The sequence below is a fragment of the Puma concolor genome, chromosome D2 (assembly GCF_028749965.1).
Source record: "Puma concolor isolate L17-30 chromosome D2, mPumCon1.1.hap2, whole genome shotgun sequence".
Taxonomy (NCBI): Eukaryota; Metazoa; Chordata; class Mammalia; order Carnivora; family Felidae; genus Puma; species Puma concolor.
In genome coordinates, this window is record NC_141677.1 from 26196673 (window position 1) to 26205488 (window position 8816).

Here is an 8816-nt window from a genome sequence, read left to right on the forward strand (position 1 = left end):
TCTTCACAGGGCTGTTCACCTGCATCATTTATAGCATCCTTTATTATATAATAAATTGGCAAACTTAAGTATTACCCTGAGTTCTGTAAGCTGTTCTACAAATGACTGAATCCACAGCAGGGGTTCATGGGAACCTCTGCTTTAAAACCAAGTCAGACAGAAGTTGTGGGTAACATAGGGACCTACTACCTGAGATTGGCAGTAGGGGAAGTAGGGGACAGTCTTGGGAGACTCAGCCCTTAGAACTGGGGGGTTTGCTCTAACTCCGATTAGTGTCAGAACTGAACGGAATCAGGGACACACAGCTGGTGTTGTGGAATTGCTTGAAGTGTAGGAAACCCACACAGCTGGAGGCTGTGCTGAGTGCAGTCATAGTGTGAGAATAAAGAAGAAACACAGGAGTGTGGCTTTCTGATGCAAGAGGTGGTTATTCCGCTCGATGTTTTCCAAAGAGTTTGAATATTACATGAAATGTTTCCTTTGGAAGAAGTGCTTGTAAGGTGTTTTGAATGTCATTGTCCCCATCTTGTCCTTTCTCAAGCAATATGATATCTTAAATTTCTGTTTTCTCCATACTAAAATGCATAAAGAAAGATCATGTGAAACCTATTTCACCCCAGATGATCAAAAGGTCTTATTTCACAAAAATGAATGTAGTTTTAGATGTTGGCTAGAAATCGTGCTTTTCTTCTTTTATTTTTTCCAGTAAAATTGAGACTTCTGTTACAACAAAGACAAGAAGCAAACAATTAAACCCACATGAGAACTTGCTTGAGAAAGTTTTTTTTTTTTAAGCAGGCTCAAATATAAAAAATAAAAATCAGCCAACATGCTAACTTTACTGTTGTCCTTTTGCTTAGCAAGATAAAGTGTGCTGATGGCAAATGTTTTAAAAAGAGTGGCCTAAAGAAAACTTTTTTCATGTAGAAGGAATTTCCCCAGAGGCAGAGACACAATCTTAGTCTGGGATCAAAAAACATTATCATAAAACAGACTCCCCTCTGTTTTCACAGAAATTGATGATTATCAAAAGAATTTTAGAATAACTGAGAAAAACTTATGGCCAATAGACCAGAGGATGGAGAAAGGGCAGATGTTTAACAAAATTCCTTTACTTGGGTCATTTGGAGGTTGGGAGGAATTGATTTGTTACATTTGCCTTTAAACTCTCCCTCCTCCTCCTTCTCACATTGCCTTAAATTTTCTGCCCTTGTGTCTTCTGAGGCTGTTAAGAGAGAATGAGCTTAGTTGATAATTAGACTAAATGACTCTTTCTTGGGAGTCATTAATCAACAATGCCAGGTTTCTTGGAAGAAGGACTCAACTCAAGAGGACTTTTTTGAATTCTCTGAAAGACAGGCTCTCAAGTCTGTTGAAGGTGATTGGAGAAGAAAGCCTAGCCATTCGGAATGCTTCAGTAAGAACTGTGAAGAACTGAGTAGAAGGGATAGAAGTAGTGGGAAAAGGAAAGCACATGTCTCCTTTTTCTGCTCAGTGAACGTCAAGTGTGTCTCCTACTTTTCTGTTCAGCATCCATGTTTTGGGGGAATTGCCTCTCCTCTATGTCATTCTATATCATGTGGTTGTAGATCATGAGACCTCAGCCATGACCATGGGCAATGGTGGGTAGATAGGTGTTAGGCACCTGACCCAGCTAAGCCAATCAGCATCTTTCCTGGGACTTGAATCTTTTTTTTTTTTTTTTTTTTTAATGACCTTTATTGTCAAATTGGTTTCCATACACCACCCAGTGCTCATCCCAACAGGTGCCCTCCTCAATGCCCATTACCAACTTTCCCCTCCCTCCAACCCCCCATGAACCCTCAGTTTATTCTCAGCTTTTAAGAGTCTCTTATGATTTGGCTCCCTCATTCTCTTTTTTTTAAGGGGGACTTGAATCTTTAGTGGAGATATCAGATAGAAGATGGCTTGGAGCTGGGCCACCTGATGGCTGTCCCTGAATTACTATTCCTCTGGTACCTGGGGCAACCCTGCTTCCTGTCCTTCTAGTGGCTGTGGTATTCTGTTCTTCCTTCACAATGCTGAGATTTCACAATGTCCAGAATATTTTCAATAAACACTCCTTTTTTTCCCCCTTAATATAGCGAGGTCAATTCCCATTGTTTACCATTAAAAGAGCCCAACTGATACTTTCAGGTATAACAGCAATTCCTGAATAAAAACCAAAATTAAATTGAGTGTCTGCCCGAGAATCTATACAGTACTACGGCTACAGATTGTCAGTAGCTGATGTGCACTCCTGGGCTGGCGTTCCGTCCTCTTCAGCTTCTACATCGTGTGGTCCTTGCAGCCCCAGACCTCAGTTAGTAGGACCAGAGAAGTTGGTGAGATAGCCAGACATAGCACCGTGTTTCCATGTGTTCTGAGGAACATTAAGAAACACTGAGAAACTCTGTAAACAAATCAACATTGCCTAGCCAAGTAAGATGGAAAAACAACTTACCCTGTGGGTCCTTTATGGAGATTGACACTGCTCATGAATAGAGTAAAGGTTCTGCTGAGCTGTATGGGAAAGAAAACCGTGAAACTTTGTCTAACCCAGCATTTTCCAAATTTTCTTGACTATAAAATCTTTTCTCCACAAAATGCCTATTAGTATCTCTTGAAACCAGGATGTTGTGAAATCTATTTGGGGAAACACAGGCATAGAGCAATTAGGAAAACTAGGGTTTAGATATTTAAGCATATATTTGGTAGAGTGCTGTCAGGTGAATTTTTGCTTTATTGCCATATTTCCTAAATCAGTATTTCATCTTCAATCATCTAAATTTTTTAAGAAGTTTATTATTTAATTTTGAAAGAGAGAAAGAGAGAGAGAGAGAGAGGCAGAGAGAGAGAGGGAGACAGAGAATCCCAAGCAGGCGTCATGCTGTCAACGCAGAGCCTGACGTGGGGCTCAAACTCGTGAACCATGAGATCATGACCTGAGCTAAATCAAGAGTCGGATGCTCGACCGACTGAACCACCCAGGTACCCCTCATGAAGAACAATTTTGAATCTTAAACACTTGTTATGTAAGAAAAACGACATTGGGCTTAGGCTTTGCAGACATTTAATTGTGTGGAGAGGATCTGCATCCTGGATTTTTCCTCCCTGTGCCTGGACATATCTGGTACAGCCATGTAGTGATCATGAGCCAGGGGATGAATGGCTCATTGTGTCTCCTAGAGAGTCTCATTGATGCCTATTGTTCTACTCACCCCTTCCTGCACTTTTTTTTTTTTTTTTTTTTATTTTAGAAAGAGAGAGAGCATGAGTGGGAGAGACAGGCAGAGAGAAAGCGAATAAGAGAATCCCAATCAGGCTCCACCCTCAGTGCAGAGCCCGACTCGGGACTCAAACCCATGACACTGGGATAATGACTTGAGCCAAAATAGAGAGTAGGACACTCAACTGACTGTGCCACCTTGATGCCCCTGTTCTACTCATCCCTTTCTTTTTTTAATTTTAAGTTTCTTTATTTATTTTGAGAGAGAGCCCATGTGTGTGTTCACATGAGGGGGAGGGGCAGAGAGAGGGAGGGAGGGAGAGAGAGAGAGAATCCCAAGCAGGCTTTGTGCTGACAGCTCCACCAACTCCAATGCCGGACTCAAACTCAGAAACAATGAGATCATGACCTGAGCCGAAGTCAAGAGTCAGTTGCTTAACCGAATGAGCCACCCAGGTGCCCCTCCACTCATCCCTTAAGTGCCTCAAACTACGCTCATCTTTTGGCCATCTCCTCCTCTTTTATTTCAACTCAGTTCTCCAGTCTATGTTATTGTAAATCTCCATCTCAAATCTTCATCTTTCTCATGAGTGCTGATTTCCAACAGCCTTTTAGGCAGCTCCACATGGATGACAATCGTAATGAAAATGATGATAATAATAGTAATGGAGATAGATGAACCTCTTGCTGTGATCCAGGCATTGTGCAAAGCTCTTTATTTTTATTAGCTTATTTAACCCTCACAGGTACTCAGAGGTTAAGTAACTTGTTTATGATCAAACATTACCATATAGTAGATCCGGGACTCAAAACTGTTAATGTTCAAAATTCTTACACAGTTCATCTTGCTGAGTTCCGTAAAATTAGAGATGCCATCCACTAGGCTAGAGCTCTTAAATCCTGCTCTCATGTCCTTGAATTTACAACTGATCAGTTTCCAAGAATTTAACATCAAATCCGTCTTTTCTTCCCACCACTCGTACTGTCCTTGCCTCTAGTGCAGACCTTCCCCACTGCATCACTCCCTGCCTGACAATAACTACTTCACAAAATGACCTGCTTCAAAAGTTTTCTTCTCCAGTGTTCATTCTGCTATCTTATTTTTCCTTAAAAGTTTTTAATTAAAAAAATTTTTTTTAAAAATTTTGAGATAGAGAGAGAGTGTGAGTGAGAAAGGGGCAGAGAGAGAGGGAGGGAGAGAGAATCTTAAGCAGGCTCCATACTGCCAGAATGGAGCCCTACGCGGGACTTGAGCTCACAAACTGAGATCATAACCTGAGCCAAAGTTGGACGCTCAACCAACTGAGCCACCCAGGCTCCCCTATGGGACATTTCTTTCAAAGGAAGTGAGAAGCCATTGTCAGCTTCATTAACATCGCAATTAATAAATTTTTATTTTGTCTTTATTTTCTGTATGAAAGTAACATACACAAGGTATTGATTAAGCATGAAGTTAGGGGGTGTCTGGGTAGCTCAGTCAGTTAAGTGACTGAGTCTTGATTTTGGCTCGGGTCATGATTTTGCAGTTTGTGAGTTTGAGCCCCACAGTGGGCTCCCCACGCTGACAGTGTGGAGCCTGTTTGGGATTCTCTCTCTGTCCCTTCCCCACTGTCCTCTCTTTCTCTCTCTCAATAAATAAGTAAACTTAAAAAAAAGTATGACGTTAGAACTCAAGATATCCCATGTGTTATTTTTAGTTTGTTTGTATTAGTGACTTCAGTACTTAGCGAGAGAAAATTTGCAGCCTGTTTGGACCTACGCAGAGCCATGTGATGGTTCTGGTCAAGAAAATGTGATGTGTGACAGCGAAAAAGCCAACACGTCTCTTCCATTCTCTTCCCCTGACTTAGCAATCATGGAGGAGGCTGCATGCTGAAAAGACAGAACCACAAGGTTAAAGCAGCCTGAATTGTTCGTTTGTTTTGTGGCAAGTAATTATTTCATGTATCTGTCAGCAACTTAAGGCAGATATGAATGGACAGGAATGCTTGGAGGATGATGTTGACTGAAACACATTTCAACATATCCAGAGTCTAGTTACAATACTCTGGTACCATACAATATCAATATAACTATTCTGTGATATTTCCATTTATTTTACTTTTAATAGAAATATAACTATTCTGTGATATTTCAATTTATTTTACTTTTAGTAATAAAAATGTTTTTTCTTATATATGAGTGAACCTATATTTTGCTTTAAAATTAATAGTGACAGTTGAATAAACAATGGTTATTTTTCTAATCAAGTGACCAACCTGCTGAATATTAAGGGCTCGACAAATGTTGCATCTTACTATTTTCATCGAACAAGAGGTTCTATTTTGATTATTCCTGGTAAATGGTAATTTTATTTAAAAAATTTTTTTAAATGTTTATTTATTTTGACACAGAGAGAGAGAGAGACAGAGTGTGAGCACGGGAGGGGCAGAGAGAGAGGGAGACAGAATCTGAAGCAGGCTCCAGGCTCTGAGCTGTGAGTACAGAGCCTGACGCGGGGCTCAGCCCATGAACCATGAGATCATGACCTGAGCTGAAGTCGGGCGCTCAACTGACTGAGCCACCCAGGTGCCCTAGAAATTTTATTTCTCCACTGGTCCATTTGCCAAGCAGTTTAGCAGACAGACAGATATGGTGGCTTCTGCCTTCAGGGGATTCTATCAGATGAATCCTGGTTTCCAGAACAATAGATGTTGGCAATCTTTTCTTTGAAGTCCATCCATCAGGACTTTTCTATCACAGTTGGCCAAGGGTCCTGCTTTGGCTGCCAGGTTTTAGTTCTGCTGAATATTATATTCCTGAACTCTCATGGATATTCTTTGCATCATTTAAAATATTTTTATAAGCAATGTTCTGAATAGGAGGTCTCATCAGGTTTTATTCCTTTTGCTGTGTGGTCTGTAGCACAGTCCAAAAAGCAGGTTTCTGTAAATTGATTGCAGTTTCTTTTAATGTAGACCTTATATTGTCTGTTCCAAGAATTCCCGTATACTTCTCTGTTCAAATTCTGGTGTTTGTGCAGCCATATTCTTTTTTTAAAAATAAATTTAAAACGTTTATTTGTGTATTTTGAGAGAGAGAGAGAGAGAGTGCAAGGAGGGGAGGGGCAAAAAGAGAGAGAGGGAGAGAGAATCCTAAGCAGGCTCCTCACTGTCACTGCACAGCCTGATGCAGGGCTGGAACCCACAAACTGTGAGATCATGACCTGAGCTGAAACCAAGAGTTGGTCGCTTAACCAATGAGCCACCCAAGGTTCCCCTGTGCAGCCATATTCTTTTGATACATTTCTTTGCCACTGTTTCTGAAAAATGAGTTTCCTTTCTGTTCTGGAAAAGCATCTGTTTATTCTTTGCTTGAATGTCTCCAGTGAGGCCTGATTTCTTACTTAAGCACAGGCTTTCCCATCCAATACCAGTATGAGGCTGGGATGCTGTACTGCCAGTCGGTTCTGGGGGTGGAAGTTTGGGGTCAGGGCAGACACCAGGCTGCTGGATGGCAGGGAAACTAAATAAAACAGCCTGGATTGTTGAGTCCTCACATGGGAGCACCTACCCTCGAGAGTTGCCAGGATGTACAGTGGTCTTTGCTTGAGTGACAAATAACTTTTGTCTGTTTAAGCCAGGGAGTTTTGGATGAAGAATCATTTGGCCTAACCTGATTTATACAGGTGGCATTGATAATTGCTGTCATCAGAGATAAAAGAAGAAAGCCAATAATAGCAGTTGCTAACCCTTATTGGGATTCTCCAGGCTTTGTCCTACATGCAGGAATGAATTATCTTATTCAACCCCTATAATAACCCACTTAAGAAATGAGGAGACAGAGATGGAGGAGAGATTTCATAACTCACCTAGGGTCACAGAATTCATAAGGTTTAGAGCTGGGATTCAAACATACATCGATCTGATTCCAAGGTTCATTTACTTCCTGCATATGCTCTATGGTCATTTGGCTTATTCACACATATGAAACTTTCTAAGTAAATGCAAAGGTAGAACTTGGTTCTAAGGTGTCAAGTGTTCTATTTTTTAAAGGAGCATGGCAGAGTTTGTCTTCTGGGAAATTTCTTTAGATTTATACAAACTTTATTTCCTCTGGGGTCAAAGGGGAAATTTCTGGTTCATGTGACCTGCTTTGTTTTTAAGGTAACCAAATATTGGGCACAGAGTAGAATTAGAGCAAAGTCCTTGTAGGATCTAGGAATGATGATGTGATTAATATGTCTTGATTTAACATTGATGACAGCATAGAACAATTAGCAACTTAATAAGTTAAATTTCATTAATATGTCTTTGGGGAAGGAGTCTTTGTCAGATTAAGTAAGACTTGTGCTTTGATGACCTACAGAGTTTTGAACTAAGTCTGGCTTTCCACTATGAAGATCAAATCCCAGAGTCCTGGCTTGACTCATCCATCATTTTTTTTTTTTTTTGACTCCTTAGGGAATCATGACTTTAATGGGAACAAATTCTATTACTTTAAACATTTATTCTTGATAATAAAAATCCAACCAGGGCCCTAAGTAATGAACTGGAAAATAATTACATCCCATTAAAGGTATTAGCTAGTATTACTTACTTTGGGGGCATTTTATTATACTTTATTGGGGGGTACAAATATAAGAAACACTGATTCTTCAGGGCTCCCCGAAAAATCTGGGAGTCTGTAGGCAGGGAAAATGCAAGATGATCTGAGACATTTTGCTGGGCAAAAAAGTAAGGGAAATACTCAAAGACTAATGGGTGTGTCAAAGGCATATTCAACTCAGCTTGAAGGGATGGACTCCAATTGTCAAAATTGGGGGACTATTTGAACATTAAACAAGAATATTTGACTGTGACTAATAGTAGAAAGAGGAGACTTTTGGAGATCACTTACGGTGAACAATTTATTGTACAAGCAGTGAATGCAACTAAGGAATTGATCTAAGTTTGAATCCTGACTCTATTATCTTTTGCTGTTAGGGTCTTAAACATTTCCATGTCTCAGTTTCCAAATATGAAAAATGGGGATGATAATAATAATAATAATAGTAATCTATCTTAGAGGAGTGATAAGAGGATTAACTAAGAACAAAACATGTAAGTAAAATGTTTAAAGTAGTCCCCGGCAGGACGCTTGGGTGGTTCAGTGAGTTAAGTGTCCAACTCTTGATTTCGGCTCAAGTCATGATCTCACAGTTTATGGGTTCCAGCCCTGAGTTGGGCTCTGCGCTGACCATGCATGGCCCACTTGGGATTCTCTCTCTCTCTGCCCCTCCCCCACTCATCCTCACGCTCTCTCAAAATAAATAAATAAACATAAAATAAAATAAAATAAAATAGTCCCTGGCACATTTCATGTGCTAAATACAAGCCATTTATTATCATTACTTTTATTATTGTCTAAAATTCCATACCAGCCTTGGGCTTTTTGTTGTTGTTTTTATGACAAATTGGTTTCCTTTTGTTTCCAGCTTTATTGAGCTATAATTGATACAGAACATTGTATAAGTTCAGGATGTACAACATATTGACTTGATACACTTATAAACTGTGAAATGATTACAACAGTCTGCCATGTCACATAATGACCACTTCCTTTTTGT

At 40.0% G+C, this 8816-nt stretch overlaps 1 pseudogene; it reads right to left on the bottom strand.

Moving 5' to 3' along the window:
• Positions 1–5011: 5011 nt before the first annotated feature.
• On the bottom strand, positions 5012–6255 carry LOC112854403 (mitochondrial import inner membrane translocase subunit Tim9 pseudogene; annotated as a pseudogene).
• Between the last annotated feature and the right edge of the window lie 2561 nt (positions 6256–8816).